We start from the raw sequence: 22,535 nt of genomic DNA on the forward strand, positions 1-22,535 counted from the left end.
TAAGCACAATTCAGCAGGAACAGTCCCCTAAGTTTGCTCATAGTCTGTACAGAGAGATCCCATAAAACTATGGCAGTATAGGCATTCCCTTGTACTAAGCACAATTCAGCAGGGACAGTCCCTAAGTTTGCTCATAGCCTGTACAGAGAGATCCCATAAAACTATGGCAGCATAGGTATTCCTCTGTACTAAGCACAATTCAGCAGGAACAGTCCCTAAGTTTGCTCATAGTCTGTACAGAGAGATCCCATAAAACTATGGCAGCATAGGTATTCCCCTGTACTAAGCACAATTCAGCAGGAACAGTCCCCTACTGGGTTTGGATTTGACCATCAATTTATAAAAATTCTTATTGCTTGAAAAATGAATCAAAATGAATGAAGCAAATGGATTGAACATGTAAAGAAATGGGGGGTTCTCCTTATATAAAAGCACCATAGAGGTTACATAATCAGCAAATAAGGGAACATTTCCTTTTCTTTTCCTGCGATTGGAGATTTCAACATCACCATAGGGTGGGGGCCTTTCCTGAGATTTCGGAAATAATAAACCTACCAAAAAAGCTGTACAAGTTGAAGGCATTCCACAAAGAAAGGCAGAGAAGGGTCTCAGTCTGGGGAGCTATTATATATAATATTTGTGGGTTAGGAAAGATCACTAACTGATGGGCCTTTCTTTATATCAATTAACGACCAATCAAATCCCTGCATTCATTTCAACGTCTACAGTAATTGGTTGCTTCTGGTGACAGCACTGATACAGTTCAGCACTTGTTTTAGTAAATTGGCCCCACGAGTGAAAGAATTTTTAGATTGGAATGAGACAATTGGAGGATGGAGTCCGAGTAATGGGAAAGGGGCTGGAATTGTACAAAGCCCCTATTTGTAGCACTCGATCCCACAGAAAGAAAAGGTGAGAGTAGAGAGACAATAGTTAATCAGTGGAAGGATTCTGCCCTAGTGTGGGGGAACCTTGTTCTAGTCCATATTGTAAAGAAACGCCTATGTACTAACTGAGAGACCAGGGACAGTGCTTGGCACAAGAGCCTACACTCTCCTTGGCCTCTACAGGGAACATAAAGTCGGGGGAGGGGAGGCAGTAATATTTTTGAGCTGCCCCACCTTTATATTCAGATATAGTTTGCTCATGTGATAACTGCGAAGAATTGGCTTCCCCATTTCCTTGGACTTGATTCGTTAGCGGAAAACATACATTTTCTATGTGTAGACCCAAATCAACGCATATTTAATTACAAACAACCCCTTAAATGCAAAAGGGATCATATTTGGCCAAACGGAGACTCAGACACACTTTACTAAACCCCAAATGCAAAAATCCTGAAAAATGTGTGATTTTTTTTACTAAAGAAGTAGGTAGAAATGTTGTACATGATGTTTTGTGCTTCTGTACCAGCCCAAGGCAACCACAGCCCTTTAGCAGTAAAGATCTGTGTCTCCAAAGATGCCCCAGTAGCTCCCCATCTTCTTTTCTGCTGATTCACTGCACATGCTCTGTGCTGCTGTCACTTACTGAGCTTAGGGACCCACTCACAATATACAGTACACATAGAATAGAAATGTCACAATATAAGGCTGATTAGTAATTAATACACATAATTACTACATGGCAGCACAGAAACCAGTGCAATTAGCATCAGAATTTAATAATCAGCAAACCTGTAGCATCAGCTTATATTACAGGGGAAGCTCATTTTCTGCTGGATAATTAGTGACGAGCCCTAAGCTTAGCTTCTCAACAGCCAATCAGAGTCCACTGAGCATGTGAGTGTCACAGACACTTTCCAAGATGGTGACCCCCTGTGACAAGTTTGAAGTCCTGGATCATTGCTGCTATTGACAAGCTGACACTTTAGCCTCGTGCAATAAGTATATTCAGTATATAAAATATGCCATTTTTAACATATTAATTTTTAGGGTTTAGTTCTTAAAAAAATGAAGATTTTTTCGCAATTTATTAAACCCAGAGGAAGGAAAAGTCAGAATCAGAAAACCCGGCATCTCAGACCTGTCGAGGTTGCATATAAGTCAATGGGAGTCCCAATGGTTTTGTGATGAGCGCTGGGTTTCATGCAGTTCCCCAGAGTTTTCAGGCAAAAAAAAGCATAAGAAATCGAAGTTTTCGGGTGAAAATTCTCGCAAAGCAAATTTTTGGGAAAATGTAACAATAATGAAGCGTAAAAAAACGAGCAGATTTCATCTGAATTTCTAGCAAAAAATGTTGAGAAACAATCGGACTTTGATAAATAACGCCATTGGTTTAACTTACGTATTTGATACAATTTTACTTTATGCAACGTGCCCTGCACTATGTATAAGAGGACAAATGAGCCCCCCGTCTAACTGTAGTAACACCCTCCCCCATTATTTTCATATTCTGTTGTTGTAAGGTTTTCAATAAAAAACAAATAAACCCTATTTCATTCTACATCAGCCACTTGAGATACAGTTCACTCTAACTACCACCAGGGGGTGCTCACACCCTGTATGTGTTACAGTCACTATACAATCCTTATTATTCACTGAATCCTTTATTACACAATAAAACACCTCTAGCAATACACAACAACTCTTCTATGTACACTAGATGCCTTATTGGTATTTTAAAGGGAAACTGCACCCAGAAACTATAAACGTTTCCATAATGAAAGGTAATCATTCTAAGCATCTTTAAAACATACAATCATTACAGAATTCCACTTGCAAACTATTTTGGGTGGAATTCTCTTAAAATATTTGTTTATTAACAATATGACATCATATTATTATTATATTATCATATTCATAACTAACTATTTAGGCCTCTCCTGTAGAAGTAAAAAAAAATACTGTATTCTTTTCTAAATGTCACCACCAGATGGCGCAGTGAGTTAATGATTGTGAAATATACCTGTGACTTCCCCTTTGTGCTACTATTCACACTGCAGTAGAATTCATTCTGATGTGCTGGGGTGGGATGTAGTTTAATTATAGTCTGATTTAAGGATGTCAGACCTTCCTAGGCGGTTGTGGGTGAGGGGATTTAAATTTTTTTTAAGCTGTGGCACAACTATTAATGCTGTTTATTTACTGGCTGATTCCAAAAAGTATTGCAAAGGATCATGGGAGATATAGTTCAGCAGATTTTGATTTGTAGAGAAATGAGGAGAGCACTCTGCAAGCAAATATGCTGTGGTTATCTTTTTATTGCTTGACTACTTGTACACGACATGTTTCGGGCCTATATGCCCTTTATCAAGTTCAGCAGATTTTCACTGGTTATTAAAAAGTTAAGTGGGTGTGTAGGGGACACATGGACGTTCCTTATCTCTAGTGCCAACTGCAGGCGCCAGGCTGACTTGATTTGCTGGGTACTCCTGCTGAATTGAGCTGCAAGGGTTCACGGTAATTCTAGGGTTAATAACAGAAAAGCCAGTGGACTCAAAAAACTGGGCATTTTTTTTATTGCAAAGGAAATCCATAAAGCTGTAAGTGTGAATTTCTTCCATGGCTCAAAGGTGTAACACAAACAGAGCTGTATAATAATTGTTTTCAAGGCTTGACTGTTCCTGCTGAATTGTGCTTAGTACAGGGAATACCTATGCTGCCATAGTTTTATGGGATCTCTCTGTACAGACTATGAGCAAACTTAGGGGCTGTTACTGCTGAATTGTGCTTAGTACAGGGGAATACCTATGCTGCCATAGTTTTATGGGATCTCTCTGTACAGACTATGAGCAAACTTAGGGACTGTTCCTGCTGAATTGTGCTTAGTACAGGGAATACCTATGCTGCCATAGTTTTATGGGATCTCTCTGTACAGACTATGAGCAAACTTAGGGACTGTTCCTGCTGAATTGTGCTTAGTACAGGGGAATACCTATGCTGTCATAGTTTTATGGGATCTCTCTGTACAGACTATGAGCAAACTTAGGGACTGTTCCTGCTGAATTGTGCTTAGTACAGGGGAATACCTATGCTGCCATAGTTTTATGGGATCTCTCTGTACAGACTATGAGCAAACTTAGGGGACTGTTCCTGCTGAATTGTGCTTAGTACAGGGAATACCTATGCTGCCATAGTTTTATGGGATCTCTCTGTACAGACTATGAGCAAACTTAGGGACTGTTCCTGCTGAATTGTCCTTAGTACAGGGGAATACCTATGCTGTCATAGTTTTATGGGATCTCTCTGTACAGACTATGAGCAAACTTAGGGACTGTTCCTGCTGAATTGTGCTTAGTACAGGGGAATACCTATGCTGCCATAGTTTTATGGGATCTCTCTGTACAGACTATGAGCAAACTTAGAGACTGTTCCTGGAACTTTTCCTTATGAGAGCAATCTCGCAGCAGTTTTCTTTACCGTAAATAATAATTACCGGTGAGCAATGACAGTCAGTAATGGGTTCTGGTGGAGGCTCACTACCCAGTCTAATAGCAGCGTGTTGCCAGAGACATGATAAAAAGGGAATTTAGCGAGCCGCGTAGATCTCATTTTTTCTATACAGGTGAGAGATGACTTTAGGATTTATCACCGTTCATATGTGACCCAGTCTTGATAAATTCACTAAAAATGATTAATGGTTATGTCCCTCCCCGCATTAAAGACCCCGGCTGTGACAGGACGGAGATATATGGGTTTCCATGTAATGCGGTTAAAGGCATATTTTCCTTCGCAAACACAATTCAATTTATCCTGTAAATTAGGGAGAGGGCTGACTCCCACCTTTATATTGATACATGAGCACTGAGGTGTGCGACTACATGACACTCGGCTTCCTTACATACAGATGGAAAAGGAGACAAAATGCATACCTCCCAACTGTCCTGTTTTTTGCGGGACTGTCCCGATTTTGACAGCTCAACCCACAGTCCCGGATTGTTACTGAAATGTCCAGACTTTCTCTTTGATCTCCTGCGCTGAACAGCCAGAAAAAGAAACAAAGTTTCTAACTTAATTGGCTTTTGGCAGAGAGCCCAGAATAGATACTTAAATATTTTTGTAACAATTTAAGATAAACAGGACTCTTGGGAGAACTCACAGCTTAATGGCCAATTCACCTTCATTAGCAAAAGTGAAATAGCAAATAAAAAACACAGAAATATGTTTAAACTTTCATAAACCAAATTTTGTAAAATGGATATGGTAATTAGGGGGTGTGGCCACAAAAATGGGCGTTGTAAAACCTTTTTCCCCCTTCTTTCTATTTTCAAAATGTTGGGAGGTATGAATATATGAGAGATTGACACTAAAGTATTTGGGGGTCAATAGAGTAAACTTAACTTATTGCTATTGGGCGAATACAATTTGGGTTGGACTGGGGTTTGCGAGGCCCAATGGGGCCCCCTCATCCCCTCTGGGGCCCTGTCTGCTCGGACCTTGGTCCACGGGCTCACTGAGTTTTTTTCCTGGTGTCCTGTTGGTCCAACCCTGAATACAACAAGGGGGCGGCTACTCGGGTCTTTCTGCTGCTGATCTGAATAAAGCTAACTGCTGATTGGCTGAAATGGGTTCCCATCCAGAGCTTAATTTCCCAGAAATCTCGTATTTGCTGTTACTAATGGTGGTGTCTCCTTTCTAGTGAATAGTGCCTGAGCATTTATTGTCCTTCAAAAACCACCCGTGTCTTCAGGAATGGGAGTTCAAAACATGTACTCTACAGAATAGGGCCGAAGAAGGCTAAAATGTGCAAGAAAATGGCTTTTTCTTCTACATTAAGGGGAAACTGTCATGGGAATTTTTTTCCCCCCAAAATACATCAGTTAATAGTGCTGCTCCAGCAGAATTCTTCACTGAAATTAGTTTCTCAAAGGATCAAACAGATTTTTTTTATATTTAATTTTGAAATCTGACATGGGGCTAAAGATATTGTTAGTTCCCAGCTGCCCCCAGTCATGTGACTTGTGCTCTGATAAACTTCAATCACTCTTTACTGCTGTACTGCAAGTTGGAGTGATATCACCCCCTCGCAGCAGCCTAACAACAGAACAATGGGAAGGTAACCAGATAGCAGCTCCCTAACACAGGATAACAGCTGCCTGGTAGATCTAAGAACAACACTCAATAGTAAAATCCAGGTCCCACTGAGACAGATTCAGTTACATTGAGTAGTAGAAACAACAGCCTGCCAGAAAGCAGTTCCATTCTAAAGTGCTGGCTCTTTCTGAAAACACATGACCAGACAAAATGACCTGAGATGCACCTACACACCAATATTACAACTAAATACACTTGCTGGTTCAGGAATGAAATTTTATATTGTAGAGTGAATTATTTGCAGTGTAAACAGTGTAATTTAGAAATAAAAACTACAATCATGACAGAATCCCTTTAAGAAGTTATTATCAGAGACATCCATTTGTCTTGGAGCATTTAATGTGTTCTAGGTGGTTGGTCTACTAATATAAAGGATTTAAAACAACAGCGCAATTTGCTGTTCATTTCATCCTACTGGACACAGTCAGAAGAGAATTAAATTACTGAGAAAAGGAAAGTCTAGTTCTGCTTCTGATGTTGTGAGCAGGGAAGAGTGATCAGACCTTTTTTGCTCATTTCTAAGCAGGTGCAGAATCACAACGTTTGCTCTCCTAGATACACCCCATAACCCTGCTTGAAGGTCAATTAGGGTGAAACTTATCTGCTGACCTACATATTCTCTGTACTATGACTTGTTATGAGCTAAAGGGGGTCCTGACCAAAGAGCTTAAAGGGATTTTTCACCTTTGAGTTAACTTTTAGAGAATGAGATTCTGAGACAATTTGCAATTATTTGTGGTTTTTGAGTTATTTAGCTTTTTATTCAGCAGCTCTCCAGATTGTAGTTTCAGCAATCTGGTTGCTAGGGTCAAAATGACCCTAGCAACCATGCATTGATTGGAATGAGACTGTAATATAATTAGGAGAAGTTTGAACAGAAAGATGAGTAATAAAAAGTAGCAATAACAATACATTTGTAGCCTTACAGACCACTTGCTTTTTAGATGGGGTCAGTGACCCCCATGTGAAAGCTGGAAAGAGTCAGAAGAAGAAGGCAAATGATTCAAAAACTATAAAAAATAAATGAAGACCAATTGAAATGTTGCATAGAATCGGCCATTCTATAACATATGAAAAGCCGTCGGTTAAATACTGGTACAAGTATGAGACCTGTTTTCCGAATTTTCTGGATAAAGGATCTTTCCATAATTTGGATCTTCATACCTTAAGTCTACTAGAAAATCATGAAAACATGAAATAAACCCAATTGGCAGGTTTTGCTTCCAATAAGGATTAATTATATCTTAGTTGGGATCAAGTACAAGCTACTGTTTTATTATTAAAGAGAAAAAGGAAATTATTTTTACAAATTTGGATTATTTTTAAAAACCGCAGTCTATGGGAGACGGCCATCCCGTAATTCTGAGCTTTCTGGATAAGAAGGTTTCTGGATAACGGATGCCACCCCTGTATTGGTTTAAGGAATGCCAAGAGCAGAGATAGAGAAGTGCATCTGTTCGTTAAGTGAAAGGCTAAAGGGGAGAATGAATATCAGCGTTGGCACAATGAATGAGTGTTGGGTTGATTTATATTGGGTGGCACAGAGCTCACACTGTCGCCCAAATTACTCTGCCAATTGAAATTTACATTTTCTTCTCCCTGACATGCAAATGTGAAGTCTCTTTACTGCAGAGACAAAAAAAAGGACTCGTCTCTTATCCCTGTGGCCGGGTGCTCATTACCGCTATACTGTATGTACATTAATCCAGTGTGCGGCTGCAACAGAGCAAATGACACGTGAGCAACAAATAACATTCCCTGTGTGCCCCCCCCATGACTGGCCCTTAAGGAAGAAGCCACACCCTCCCCCAACAGAGATTGGATTGTGGGTGTTGCTAATTTGTACTTAATTCCCATTCATCCGGGGCCACTTATCATACAGAAGTGACATCTTATTATCTGCTAACATGATACACTTGCTTGTAATTTAGTATTAACATATTCAGCGACACAGTGTGACCTTCCCAAACCCCATACACAGCTGCCGCTGTGGGAATAGAATACAAGCGCAAATTCTAAGGATTTGCACCCCTCAGTTCTAGGCTCCGATGCCCACCCTAATACCATTCCTAATTTCAAGTGACTAACAGATAGGAGTCCTGCGCGGAACCAATTTCTAAGACCCGGACCCACAACCTGCATATTTACCCACTTTGATCCGCTACCCGTCCTGGACGTGCAACTGCCTTATCTGCAACCCAACCTGCAACCTGCCAACCACCATCAAGTGATGTTGCTGCAAAACTGAAGTGACGTCATCAAAAGTGGGCAGGGACAGAGACAAGTTTTGAAAAACTTTAAAAGGAGTAAAATATAGACACTATTACACAAGATAAGAAATTTAGATGAGACCCGCAACCAGACCCACGACCCGCGACTAGGGTTGCCACCCAGCCGGTATTTTACTGGCCTAGCCGGTAAAACACCTGCCAAGGCCGGGGCCAGTATTACAAATTTACCGGCAATGTAGTTGCCGTTAATTTGTAACACACTTAAAAAAAGCCCTTGGCCCGCCCCCAATTTGCTCAGAACTTTTTTCAGGCTTCTGTCCATCGCGCTTGATGCCCCACCCCTTTTACATCACGGTGAGTGGCTCCACCCCCTTTGGCATCATCGACCACACCCTTTTATTCCCATTTATTCCCATTTTTTAGAAAAGGTGGCAAGCCTACCTGCAACCCGCATCTATACCCGCACCTGAAAATCTTCCCCTCATTTGGCAGGGTGCCCGCTTTTTTTGCCGCTGCAGGACCCTACTAACTCAGCATGGAAAGTGTCATAACCATAGAATCCTAGGATACTCTCTGCACTGCTGTAAAGAGTGCCCTCTAGTGTCAGCAATGTTGCATAGCAATAAACATAAACAAGGCATAATTAACATGTCCTTAAAGGGGAAGTAAATTCTAAAACAGAATAAGACTAGAAATGCTGTATTTTGTATACTTAACATGAACTTACTGCACCACAAGCCTAATCAAACAATTGATTTATACTTTCAAAGTTGGCCACCGGGGGTCACCATCTTCATTTTGCAAGACCAAGCTCAGTGTGGTCTGGACTTCAGTTGGGAGGTTAAGTTTAGGGATCATCATAAGTTATCAAAACAGCACAAGTCAAATAATATCTGCCAGAAGCCGATACAACAAGACTGATTAATAATCAGAATATACAGACTGCACTGGGTCCTGTGTTGTCATGTAATCTAATGTGGATTTTATAGTTTGTGTATTGTTTAATACAAACTTTCTCCAACTCTGCAGAACCAGTGGCTGCAGCAAAATAATCCTCCAAATAGAATCCCAGTTTATCTGTTTAAATCTGACTCCATGATCTTTGTCCCTGCAGCTGGAGTTGGAAACAGTAAAGGGAATGTAAAGGCCCAAATAAAATCCAATCCAAATCTCTACACAGTCGCCGACTGCTCTACAGGGAAACAAATAAAGCTGCTTGAGTTCTGCATGGCTGGGAAGTAAGGCGGGGGCTCCCCCTGCTGTTCATAAGTATGATTGTTTCCCTGCTCAGCAGTTAGGGACCGTCTGACAATTCCTATCCACAGCAGTAAATGAAGGGAGAATTTCACTGCATACAGTCAGGTTTCTTATAAAAACTGTACACATTTTTTATTAAAGTATATTGGAGATGGGTTTCTTTTTCATTAAAGAAAGTAATAATGGGATTTAATCTTTTGCCTTTACACGCCCTTTAAAAGGGATGTTACTAAAGGCCTGGATAGAAAGATAAGTAAGAAAAATATAATAAATGTGTAGCCTTACAGAGCATTTGTTTTTAGATGCGGTCAGTGAACCCTGTTTGAAAGATGGAAAGAGACAGAAGAAAAAGGCCAATAATTAAAAAACTAAAATGAAGCTAGTTGAAAAGTTGCTTAGAATTAGCCATTATATAACATACTAATAAGGTGAACCACCCCTTTAAACAAGTCTCTCTGGAAACAACAAAGGGCAGTACCCAAGAACAGGAAAGGGACTAGGAGGGAGCCAGGAGGTAGATGTATAAACCAAATGCCACCCAAGCACCAGGCAGCTCTGCCAGTCATATCTGTACATGTGGGAGAGACACCAAGTGGTAGAGTCTTCCTATTCAAAGCCAGGGGCATACCTTCCAACTGTCCCGTTTTCAGTGGTACAGTCCCGCTTTTGACAGCTCAATCCACAGTCCCACGTATGTACTGAAAAGTCCCAATTTTCTCTGCACTGAACAGCCAGAAAAACAAAATTTCTAACTTAATTGGCTTTTGGCAGAAAGCCCAGAAAAGCCACCAGGTGCAGATAAGATACTTTATAACAATTCTAAGATAAGCAAATAAGTCATTGTAACAATTTAGATAAGGAGGTCCCTTGGGAAAAGTTAGACTCACAGCTTAAAGGTCAATTCACCTTCATTAGCAAAACTGTAATAATTGAAAATAAACTTTCCTAAACTGCCAAATTTTGTAAAATCAACATGGTAATTAAGGGTGTGGTCACAAAAATGGGGGTGGTAAAAAAAATTGTTGCACCACACGCAGCAACTTTTCCGGTCCCTCTTTTTATTTCCAAAATGTTGGGAGGTATGACAGGGGTCCCTAACCTTTTTACCTGTGACCCACATTAAAATGTAAAAAGAGTTGGGGAGTATCAGAAGCATGAAAAAAATCCTGGGTGGTACCAAATAAAGGATATGATTGGCTATTTGGTGCCTTTTTCTTCTAACTCTTTACAGCTTTTAAATAGGGGTCACTGACCCCATATAAAAAACAAATGCTCAGTAAATATATATATATATATATATATATATATATATATAATATATTATCATTGCTACTTTTTATTACTCATCTTTCTATTCTATTATTTCTTTCTATTCAGGCCTCCCCTATTCATATTCCAGTCTCTTATTCAAATTAGTTCACGGTTGCTAGGGTTCTTTGGATCATAGCAATCAGATTGGTGAAATTGCAAACTGGAGAGCTGCTGAATAAAAAGCTAAATAACTCAAAAACCCACAAATAATAAAAAATGAAAACCAATTGCAAATTGTCTCAGAATATCACTCTCTACATCATACTAAAAGAGGGTGAATTACCCCTTTAGTTCCAGTAGTCACCCCTTAGCATTGGCAAACCCGTGGCCCATTGGCTGTTAGAGGTTCTGTGAGCTGCAGCTGAACAATACTGAATTAACAGAAATTGGATAGTTCTACTTTATATAATGAATGGAGCCTCACAAATTATATCTTGCACAGGGACCCACCACAAAGTCTGTCCTGGTGACTTTATAATAAGGAGACTCAGCGCTGACCTTGTCCTTTAAGTTTCAACTGTAAAAAGCTTTTGAAACTAATATGACGTTATGCAAATCCGTGGAATTGAAAAGAAAACATTCTCTCAGTTTCTCTTGAATTGTTGATCTCAGTTCCAGACTCTCTTTATATTTCTCTTATGACGTACAGGGTTTTTTTCTCCCATGCCCCAAGCACTTGTAACAATACAATAGGCAATTTCTGTGGCATAAAGGAATTATATAAAGCAATCAGGAGAGTGTCACATAATATTCAGTTGTTGGCCATTGATACAAAGTAATTCTTGCCTTTTTATAAGTCTTTCTGACATTAGAAAAGTACAAACAAAGCCGATTTCCTTGCGGATATAGAAAAACCCCTTCTGCCTTCCTGCTCCGCAGTGCATTATTATATCCCAAACCTGCGCCTGCCGGGATTATTTAGGCTCTACGGCACAGGCAGCCCTCAATTAGCATTATTTTATACAGCCGGTTGGATGACCCACTCTGTAAGGGGTCACAGCGTTTTGTCAATTTCTATCGCCTGGAGAAAATGTGGCCTTAATGCAAAATGAAACACAAAAGCGCAGCGGGGGACATGCCATGCTCAGCCTTTCCCATCCAGAGGTGATTAAAGGGCCGCAGCATCGCATGGATGTCTCTTTTATAAGAGTAACACTCTGTGCTTACAGTCTTCTGCAGAATTGGGCTCAGTACAGGGGAATTCTGATGGTGTTGCCCCAGACTCAAATGCAAGGGCACTAAGGACCCTTACACATGGGCGTTTTGAGCGTTCAGTTTTTATGCGTGGTGAGCGCAGGAGTAAACGCACACCATTACTGTCAAGGGGGCCGTACTCACACTGACGCATGTAAGTGCCAAACGCAGGTTGAGAAGCAGCATGTTGCATTTTACCTTCGTTCGGCGCTTACATGCGTCTGTGTGAGTACAGCCCCCCTGACAGTAATGGCATGCATTTACTCCTGCGCTGAACACATGAAACCGGGATGCAGGGGAGCGCAGCTCAAACCCCCCGTGTGTAAGGGCCCTAAGGGGAACCCGGGCACAGGAGTAATACACAAGATTGAGCTCCGTCATGTTCTCATGTACTGGGAGAATGGCTGCTCTCTACACCTTGAAGTGACTGTTACATAGTTATATATTTAAGTTGGGTTGAGTAAACTTAAATCAAGTTCAACCCCTCCATATGAAACCCAGTGCACATCACCCAGCAGGGCAGTCCCCAGCGTCGCTGCCTTCACTATGGGGCCCCGCCAGGCCAGACCCCTCTCCAGATCTCCGTAAAAAAAGTTTTTTTCTCGCAGCACCATCAGCGCAGCACCTTCTGCGAATGCGCTAGGCACCAGGCGCCCAGGCCTTCACACTGGTATGCTGAGCGGCGCCTTTGTGTGCGCGCACTCCGCGGCGTCACAGTTCGGAGGGGGGCCCTGGACAGTAGTCCCGGTGGGCCCCGGGTCCCCCAGTACGACCCTGTCTCCAGCTCATTTATATCCTTCTAAAAGGAGAACTTAACCCTCCCAATAAGAAATCCATCCACTTGCTACCCTAGATAGTCCCCCTCTCTGCTTCTCCCCTGAAAGTGTCCCGTATACATTGCTCATGTATCGGTGCAGAGTTCTTTTGGATTTTCTTTCTTCATCTATAAGGGAGCGCTGTATTGGCTCATGAGCAGTTGGAGGAGTCTTCCAGTTGATAGCAACTGCGCATGCACCAAAAGTGCCGTGAATTTCTGAAGTGAATAAAGAGGACTTTAATGGCCACAAGCTTATTTTCCTTTTCAACCACAGGAGGCTTCTCTTCCTCAGCCTTAACTTCATCTGTGTCTAAATTAATAGCCGCAATTTTAGTTAAATCAAAGGATTCTTAAACATAACACTTCACTGCTTCAATAAACTGCTCCTCATTTTTCAATCATAACCAAAGCTAACCCATCCAGCAGATCCCACATTTTACTGAGATAACAAATTGCCAGTAAGATACAAGTCCTTAGCCAGTTAAATATAAATACATAAATGAATAAGAGCTCAGGACAGTGGCGGTTATACAAATGAAGGAGATATAATTCATAATGTTCTATTAATAATATATTACAACTTTATTATATACAGAGCACTTTCAATAATTAAAGATCCTAGCTTATATCCTGGTCAACTTCTTTTTAAAAAGTAATTATGGGAAATGTTTATTATTTCCCTAGAGTTCTGTTCTCTTATACAAACTGTTTCATATTGAAATAAATATGTTAATTTATTATTGTATTATTTGTGGTATAGGAACAGATCATCGTGTGGGGAGGGAGGCAGTCAGGTCATTATCACATGTACATTCAATTAAAGCATTTATACCAAAATATGATTTAAAGTCAGGCACAGTAATATGTAAACACAGAAGAAAACGGTAGTCTTTAAAAGGCTGCTTAATATATATACATGTCAGTATATGCTTGTAAGCAAGGAACGTTGTCGCAAAGCAAAACATTTGTAGTTTGACAGAATTGCTGGTGTTGAGATGCTTTTTAGGTTTTCAAGTTAGGTGGGACAGCTGAAACTTTGTCAGGTATAAGGAGGCCAATAAATCATACAAAAATGCAGACAAGCTAAAATCAATATGGAAAAGGGCATTACAAGGAGTAAAATTAACCCAAAATTATTTTCTAAATATGTAAATAGTAAAAAAAACAAGCTGGATGGGGTGGGACCATTGTTGTCAGAGGGGGATCAGTTGATTTATGAGAACAGAGATAAAGCAGAGATTCTGAACTTTTATTTTTAATCTGTCTACACAAATTAGGAACGAAGTAATGAAGCTTTCCTTCTTAATAGTCCCAATTCTATTAATTCAACAAATGATGCATAGTACATGCAAGGGGAAATTCAAAAGAGACAAGAACATGTTAAAATAAACAAAGGTCCAGGACCAGATGGAATTCATCCCAGGGCACTAAACAAGCTAAGCTCTGTGATTGCCAAACCTCTTTACTTCGTTGAGGTCTGGCATGGTGCCTAGACCGGTGAATTGCTAATGTGATGCTTCTATTCAAAAAGAGATCCCCTTTTCAGTAGGGATGTAGCGAACGTCGGAAAAAAAGTTTGCGAACATATTCGCGAACTTGCGTCAAAAATGCGAACGGTTCGCGAACGTCGCGAACCCCATAGACTTCAATGGGAAGGCGAATTTTAAAAGCTAAAAAAGACATTTCTGGCCAGAAAAATGATTTTAAAGTTGTTTAAAGGGTGCAACGACCTGGACAGTGGCATGCCAGAGGGGGATCAAGGGCAAAAATGTATCTGAAAAATACATTGTTGACACAGCGCTGCGTTTTGTGCTGTAAAGGGCAGAAATCACACTACATTTCTAAACCTGTGTAATAAACTGCTTTAAAACGTCCGGCGTCTACATGCCAATCAAGTCGTGTAAAGGTTACAGCCTGTTCACACGCAAAGACGAAACGCGGCGCTTACTCCAACGCAAAAAAACGCGAAGAGCTTTAATGAATGATACCGTCAAGTGAGCAAATAATAGTTGTTAATTACTAGTTGAGCTTGTCACCTCCAGGATGTTCGTCCTGTTGGTGGCAATATTTCTGTAGTGGTGTGTTTAGCAGTCACCGTGCTTGTGCGCACGTGCACGGTCAGGCAGAGGTAATTCAATGTACAGTGAAGTGAACCAAAAAACACTGATTCTGCAGTGTGGGCCCAGTTTTGGTCTACTTTATTGATCACCTGCGGTGACCATAAAAGATGCGATTTTGCCACTGTTGCAGAACCCTGAAAAATTAGGCATGTGTACTTTCCTGAAAAATTATGTTTTTTTTGTCGCAGCCACTGAAGCACAGAGGCCAGAAAAAATATGCCATATAAATGCTAACAATATAAAATTTTTTTGTCGCAGCCACTGAAGCACAGAGGCCAGAAAAAATATGCCATATAAATGCTAACAATATAATTTTTTTTTGTCGCAGCCACTGAAGCACAGAGGCCAGAAAAAATATGCCATATAAATGCTGAAAATATTCATTTTTTTTGTCGCAGCCACTGCAGCACAGAGGCCAGAAAAAATATGCCATATAAATGCTAACAATATAAATTTTTTTTGTCGCAGCCACTGAAGCACAGAGGCCAGAAAAAATATGCCATATAAATGCTGAAAATATTCATTTTTTTTTGTCGCAGCCACTGCAGCACAGAGGCCAGAAAAAATATGCCATATAAATGCTGAAAATATAAAAAATTTTTGTCGCAGCCACTGAAGCACAGAGGCCAGAAAAAATATGCCATATAAATGCTGAAAATATTCATTTTTTTTGTCGCAGCCACTGAAGCACAGAGGCCAGAAAAAATATGCCATATAAATGCTGAAAATATAAATTTTTTTGGTTGCAGCCACTGAAGCACAGAGGCCAGAAAAACTCAGGATTTACCTGGATTCAAATGAAACCAGTAGGGTTTGCACCCTAGTTTGTAACGGTGGCGGAGGGAGGAGGACGCTAAAGGACAGCTGTGTGTGGAGTCATGCGGCGTGCAGAGAAGGACAGCTGCATGGGGAGTCAGAACAAGTCTTCCGGCGTGCAGTAACCCTCCGAGATCCGCGCCTCGTTCATTTTAATAAAGGTCAGGTAATCCACACTTTTGTGACCTAGGCGAGTTCTCTTCTCAGTTACAATCCCTCCTGCTGCACTGAAGGTTCGTTCTGAGAGGACACTTGAGGCGGGGCAAGACAAGAGGTTCATGGCAAATTGTGACAGCTCTGGCCACAGATCAAGCCTGCGCACCCAGTAGTCCAGGGGTTCATCGCTCCTCAGAGTGTCGATATCTGCAGTTAATGCCAGGTAGTCCGCTACCTGCCGGTCGAGGCGTTCTTTGAGGGTGGATCCAGAAGGGTTCTGGCGCTGCCTTGGACTGAAAAACCTTTGCATGTCTGACGTTACAGAGTGGCCAAAGTGCATTGTCCTTGCAGGTGCGCTCGTGGCAGGATTACTGGCACCTCTGCCCCTGGAATGTTGATGAGTTCCTGAAGTGACATCACCCTTAAAAGCATTGTACAACATGTTTTGCAGGCTTGTTTGTAAATGCAGCATCCTTTCGGACTTGTGGTACGTTGGTAACATTTCTGCCACTTTATGCTTGTACCGAGGGTCTAGTAGCGTTGCGACCCAGTACAGGTCCTTCTCCTTAAGCCTCTTGATACGGGGGTCCTTCAACAGGCATGACAGCATGAAAGACCCCATTCTCACAAGGTTGGATGCAGAGGTATCCATCTCCGCTTCCTCGTTATCAAGGACTACATCATCCACGGTCTCCTCCCCCCAGCCACGTACAAGACCAGGGGTCCCCAAAAGGTCACCACAAGCCCCCTGGGAAGCCTGCTCCTGTTGGTCCTCCTACTCCACAAAGCCACCTTCCTCCTCTGACTCCACTTCTGACACCTCTCCCTGCGTTGCAGCAGGTGCCTGAGCTCGTTCTGGTGATTCCGACCAGAAATCGTGCGCTTCCTGCTCCTCGTCACGCTGGTCTACAGCCTCATCTGTCACTCGTCGCACGGCACGCTCCAGGAAGAAAGCAAAGGGTATTAGGTCGCTGATGGTGCCTTCGGTGCGACTGACCATGTTTGTAACCTCTTCAAAAGGGCGCATGAGCCTGCAGGCATCGCGCATAAGCACCCAGTAACGTGGGAAAAAAATCCCCAGCTCTGCAGATCCAGTCCTACCACCCAGTTCAAACAGGTATTCATTGACGGCTCTTTGTTGTTGCAGCAGACGTTCCAACATGAGGAGCGTTGAATTCCAGCGAGTCTGGCTGTCGCAAATTAAACGCCTGACTGGCATGTTGTACCGCTGCTGAATGTCAGCAAGGCGTGCCATGGCTGTGTAGGAACGTCTGAAATGGGCCGACACCTTCCTGGACTGCCTGAGAACGTCCTGGAATCCTGGGTACTTCGAGACAAAACGTTGGACTATTAAATTCAGAACATGTGCCATGCAGGGCATATGTGTTAAATTGCCCAGTCTCAGTGCTGCCAACAGATTGCTTCCGTTGTCACACACCACTTTTCCGATCTTCAGTTGGTGTGGGGTCAGCCACCGATCGGCCTGTGACTGCAGAGATGACAGGAGTACAGATCCGGTATGGTTTCTGCTTTCCAGGCACGTCATCCCCAAGACAGCATGACAACGGCGTACCTGGCACGTCGAATAGCCTAGGAGGAGCTGGGGGTGCACAGGTGTGGAGGAGGAGGACCCAGCAGCAGAGGAGGAAGAAGACGAGGTAGAGAGCGAAGGAGGAGTAGAGGTGGTGGCAGAACCGCGTGCAATCCGTGGCGGTGACACCAACTCCACTGTCGTTGTTGAGCCACACATTCCCTGCTTCCCAGCCATTACCAAGTTCACCCAGTGGGCAGTGTAGGTGACATACCTGCCCTGACCATGCTTGGAGGACCATGCGTCAGTAGTCATATGGACCTTTGGCCCAACACTAAGTGACAGAGATGCGGTGACTTGGCTCTGGACATGGTGGTACAGGTGTGGTATTCCCTTTTTTGAAAAAAAATTGCGGCTGGGTACCTTCCACTGCGGTGTCCCAATTGCTACAAATTTGCGGAAGGCCTCAGAGTCCACCAGCTGGTATGGTAAAAGCTGGCGGGCTAAGAGCGCAATCAAGCCAGCTGTCAGACGTCGGGCAAGGGGGTGACTCGCAGACATTGGCTTCTTACGCTCAAACATGGCCCTCACAGAAACTTGGCTGGGGGCAGATGACTGGGAATGGGAACTGGTGGTCAAGGTGGAAGGCGGAGTGGAGGGTGGTTCAGACGGGTCAAGGACAGCAGAGGTAGAGCAGTAAGATGCTGGACCAGAAGGAGGGTGGCTTTTAGTTTGTCTGTTGCCTTTGAGGTGTTGCTCCCAAAGTGCTTTGTGCTTGCCGTTCATGTGCCTTCGCATAGAAGTTGTACCTATGTGGCTGTTGGGCTTCCCAAGACTCAGTTTCTGACTGCACTCATTGCAAATTACAACGCTTTTGTCAGAGGCACACACATTAAAAAGATCCCACACTGCTGACCTTTTTGAAGCTGGCAATCTGGCGGTAACAGTAGAAGTTGGCGGCGTTGGCGGCAATGGCGGGTGCGTTGGCCGGCTGACCACAGGTGCCGATACATGTTGTTGCCCTACTGTTCCCTGCGAGCTGTCCTCCCTGCTTCTTCTAAGTCTTATTCTCCTCCTGCCTCTCTGACTCTCCGTCTCTCCATCTGAACTATCCTCCTCTTGCTCTCTTCTACTGGGCACCCACAAAACATCAATCTCCTCATCATCATTCTCCTCAGCTCACAGAAGGAAGCAGCAGCGGGGACCTCCTCATCACTCATTATGTCCATCTCTGTTGTGTTCTCTGCCAGAATTAAATCTGGTGTAACGTCCTCATCTCCTTCATCTTCTTCTGCCAATAATGGTTGCGCATCACTCAGTTCAAGAAACTCATGTGAAAATAACTCCTCTGACTCCAGTGAAGAAGGGGCGCCGGTGGTGGAGGAAGTGTTACGTGGGGTGCCCATAGCAGTGGAGGATGAGGATGTTGTGGTAAAGTTAGAAACGGTAGAGGATGGGGTGTGCTGTGTAAGCCAGTCAACTACCTCTTCAGCATTTTGGGAGTTCAGGGTCATTGCCTTTTTAAAACTGGGCAATTTCCTAGGGCCACAGGATAGCATAGCAGCACGGCCCCTAGTGCCTCTGCGTGGCGGCCTGCCTTTGCCTGGCATTATTTTTAAAACAACAACAACAACTCAGGTGGTGGTTCTGGAGACGGTATTATTATTGATATTTAGACAGAATGTGAAAAAGCTCACACAGCTAGATGGCAGTTGTTTGAAAATGAAGAACACACTGGGCAAACAAATTGAAACAATGCCTGCAAGGTCAACGTATACACTACAGCAGTGGATACGGAATATATTATTGCTGCTTGAAAAACGTCACTCAGGTGGTGTTTCTGGAGACGGTATTATTATTGATATTTAGACAGAATGTGAAAAAGCTCACACAGCTAGATGGCAGTTGTTTGAAGAACACACTGGGCAAACAATGCCTACAAGGTCAACGTATACACTACTACAGCAGTGGATACGGAATATATTATTGCTGCTTGAAAAACGTCACTCGGGTGGTGGTTCTGGAGACGGTATTATTATTGATATTTAGACAGAATGTGAAAAAGCTCACACAGCTAGATGGCAGTTGTTTGAAAATGAAGAACACACTGGGCAAACAAATTGAAACAATGCCTGCAAGGTCAACGTATACACTACAGCAGTGGATACGGAATATATTATTGCTGCTTGAAAAACGTCACTCAGGTGGTGTTTCTGGAGACGGTATTATTATTGATATTTAGACAGAATGTGAAAAAGCTCACACAGCTAGATGGCAGTTGTTTGAAGAACACACTGGGCAAACAATGCCTACAAGGTCAACGTATACACTACTACAGCAGTGGATACGGAATATATTATTGCTGCTTGAAAAACGTCACTCGGGTGGTGGTTCTGGAGACGGTATTATTATTGATATTTAGACAGAATGTGAAAAAGCTCACACAGCTAGATGGCAGTTGTTTGAAGAACACACTGGGCAAACAATGCCTACAAGGTCAACGTATACACTACTACAGCAGTGGATACGGAATATATTATTGCTGCTTGAAAAACGTCACTCGGGTGGTGTTTCTGGAGACTGTATTATTATTGATATTTAGACAGAATGTGAAAAAGCTCACACAGCTAGATGGCAGTTGTTTGAAGAACACACTGGGCAAACAATGCCTACAAGGTCAACGTATACACTACTACAGCAGTGGATAGGGAATATATTATTGCTGCTTGAAAAACGTCACTCGGGTGGTGGTTCTGGAGACGGTATTATTATTGATATTTAGACAGAATGTGAAAAGCTCACACAGCTAGATGGCAGTTGTTTGAAGAACACACTGGGCAAACAATGCCTACAAGGTCAACGTATACACTACTACAGCAGTGGATACGGAATATATTATTGCTGCTTGAAAAACGTCACTCGGGTGGTGTTTCTGGAGACGGTATTATTATTGATATTTAGACAGAATGTGAAAAAGCTCACACAGCTAGATGGCAGTTGTTTGAAGAACACACTGGGCAAATAATGCCTGCAAGTGCACTACTATTGGTGCACTACTATGAAGAACAGCAAACAGCACTGGACACGTTAAAGAACCGTAAGATAAGTAAAATAAAAAAAAAAATATATGTATATTAAAAAAAAAAAATTACTCGGGTTGGTGCTGCTGAACTACTAGGAGCAGCACAGTAGCACACCAGTCCCACTCCCCAACACAGCTAGACTAATAGCACTGGGCTCTTATAGTAGCAAAGTAAAAAAACAAAAAAGAAAATAAAAGCAGTCCTTACAAGGACTATTGGGTTATTACAGCAGTCAGCAGATGAGATCAGAAGAGATCAGTGCCCACAGCAGCTACATACAGAGCACTGCAGTAGAAGGTAGATTACTAGCCAGCAAAGCTACCTAACCTAAAATGTCCCTCAAATCCCTGCAGAGTTCTGTCCCTCCAATACAGAGCAGTATCAAGTAGATTACTAGCCAGCAAACTTACTATCAACTGTCCCTCAAATCACTAACAGCTCTCTCCCTACACTAGCTCTTCCAAGCACACACAGGCAGAATGAAAAAACGCTGCAGGGCTTCAGTTTATATATGGAAGGGGAGTGGTCCAGGGGGTGTGGGGGTGGTCCAGGAGGGAGAGCTTCCTGATTGGCTGCCATGTATCTGCTGGTCTGGGGTGAGAGGTCAAAAAAAGCGCCAGCTAAGGCGAACCCAAAATGGCGAACGTCGCGCGATGTTCGCGAACATTCGGCGAGCGCGAACAGTCGATGTTCGCGCGAACAAGTTCGCCGGCGAACAGTCCGCGACATCCCTACTTTTCAGACTTAAAACTATAGGTAGATTAGTATGAAGTCTGGTAGAAAAGCTTTTTGAAGGGGTATTAAGGGATAAAATACTTGACCATTGCAAATCATAACACTATGGGGCATAATTATCAAAGGTCGAAGTTTGAAGCTAAAAAAACTTAGAATTCAAAAAGACCAACCGAATAGAGGTTGAAGTGGCCCGAATTCGGCCTACTTCGATCTACTACGATTCGAAGTTTTTTTAACTTCGAACTTCGATCTCCAAAATCCCCCAAATTGCCTCCATACAGGTTCTAGGAGGTCCCCCATAGGCTAAAACAGCACTTCGGCAGCTTTTAGGTGGCGAATGAAAATTTCGATCTTCAATTTCAAAGTTTTTTCAAATTCGAATTGAATTTGGGCGATTCGATGGTCACATGACTGGGGTAGCTGGGAAGCTGACAATATGTCTAGCCCCATGTCAGATTTCAAAATTGAATATAAAACAATCTCTTTTGAGAAATGGATTTCAGTGCAGAATTCTGCTGGAGCAGCACTATTAACTGATGTGTTTTGGAAAAAACATGTTTTTCCATGATAGTATCCCTTTAACCACCACCTTTATTGTTTGATTATATTGCTTCATTGGACAGAAGCTGTGGTTATAGGTTTACCTATAACCTGAATCTATCTACCTACCTACCTGAATCTATCGCTACTTGGTGTTGCGCAGTGAGCTGAGACTGGCCTGGCACCTATGGTGACGTTGCTCGCGAGGAGTGTGCAAGCCGAGTGGCAGGTGAGTCTGATCTAGGGTTCGGCAGAATAGGTACCTGCCCAGTGCCTACCCCTAGTTATGGCCCTGACAGTGAGGTTGTGGAATGCAATGCTGGATGACATTGTGATGCTGATTCTCTTAATGCCTTTAAGAGGGGCTTGGATGATTTCTTGGACAGACATAATATCCAATGCTATAGTGATACTAAAATCTACAGTTAGTATATTATATAGTTTCAGTGGATGTGTGTGTGTATGGATGCTGGGATTCATTTGGAGGGGTTGAACTTCATGGACTTTGGTCTTTTTTTAACCCAACTTAATTAACTATGCATTATCTTGAGAAAATATTTACCAGGTATAAGGATAAGCAGTTTTCTTCTCACTGGGAGATTCCACCACAAATAAAAAGAAGAATTTTAGCTATTACAGTATATGGCGATTCGTTTTCCGAAGTCACCCGAAGTAGCCTCACGAGGAAACTTCGGGCAACTTTGTAAAA

General features: G+C 42.5%; 1 long non-coding RNA gene across 1 annotated transcript in view; it reads left to right on the forward strand.

Moving 5' to 3' along the window:
* Positions 1-22,535, forward strand: part of LOC121394765 — a 77,702-nt gene that overhangs the window by 18,999 nt on the left and 36,168 nt on the right. The window lies entirely within an intron of this gene.

Source organism: Xenopus laevis, chromosome 6L (genome assembly GCF_017654675.1).
Source record: "Xenopus laevis strain J_2021 chromosome 6L, Xenopus_laevis_v10.1, whole genome shotgun sequence".
Lineage (NCBI taxonomy): Eukaryota > Metazoa > Chordata > Amphibia > Anura > Pipidae > Xenopus > Xenopus laevis.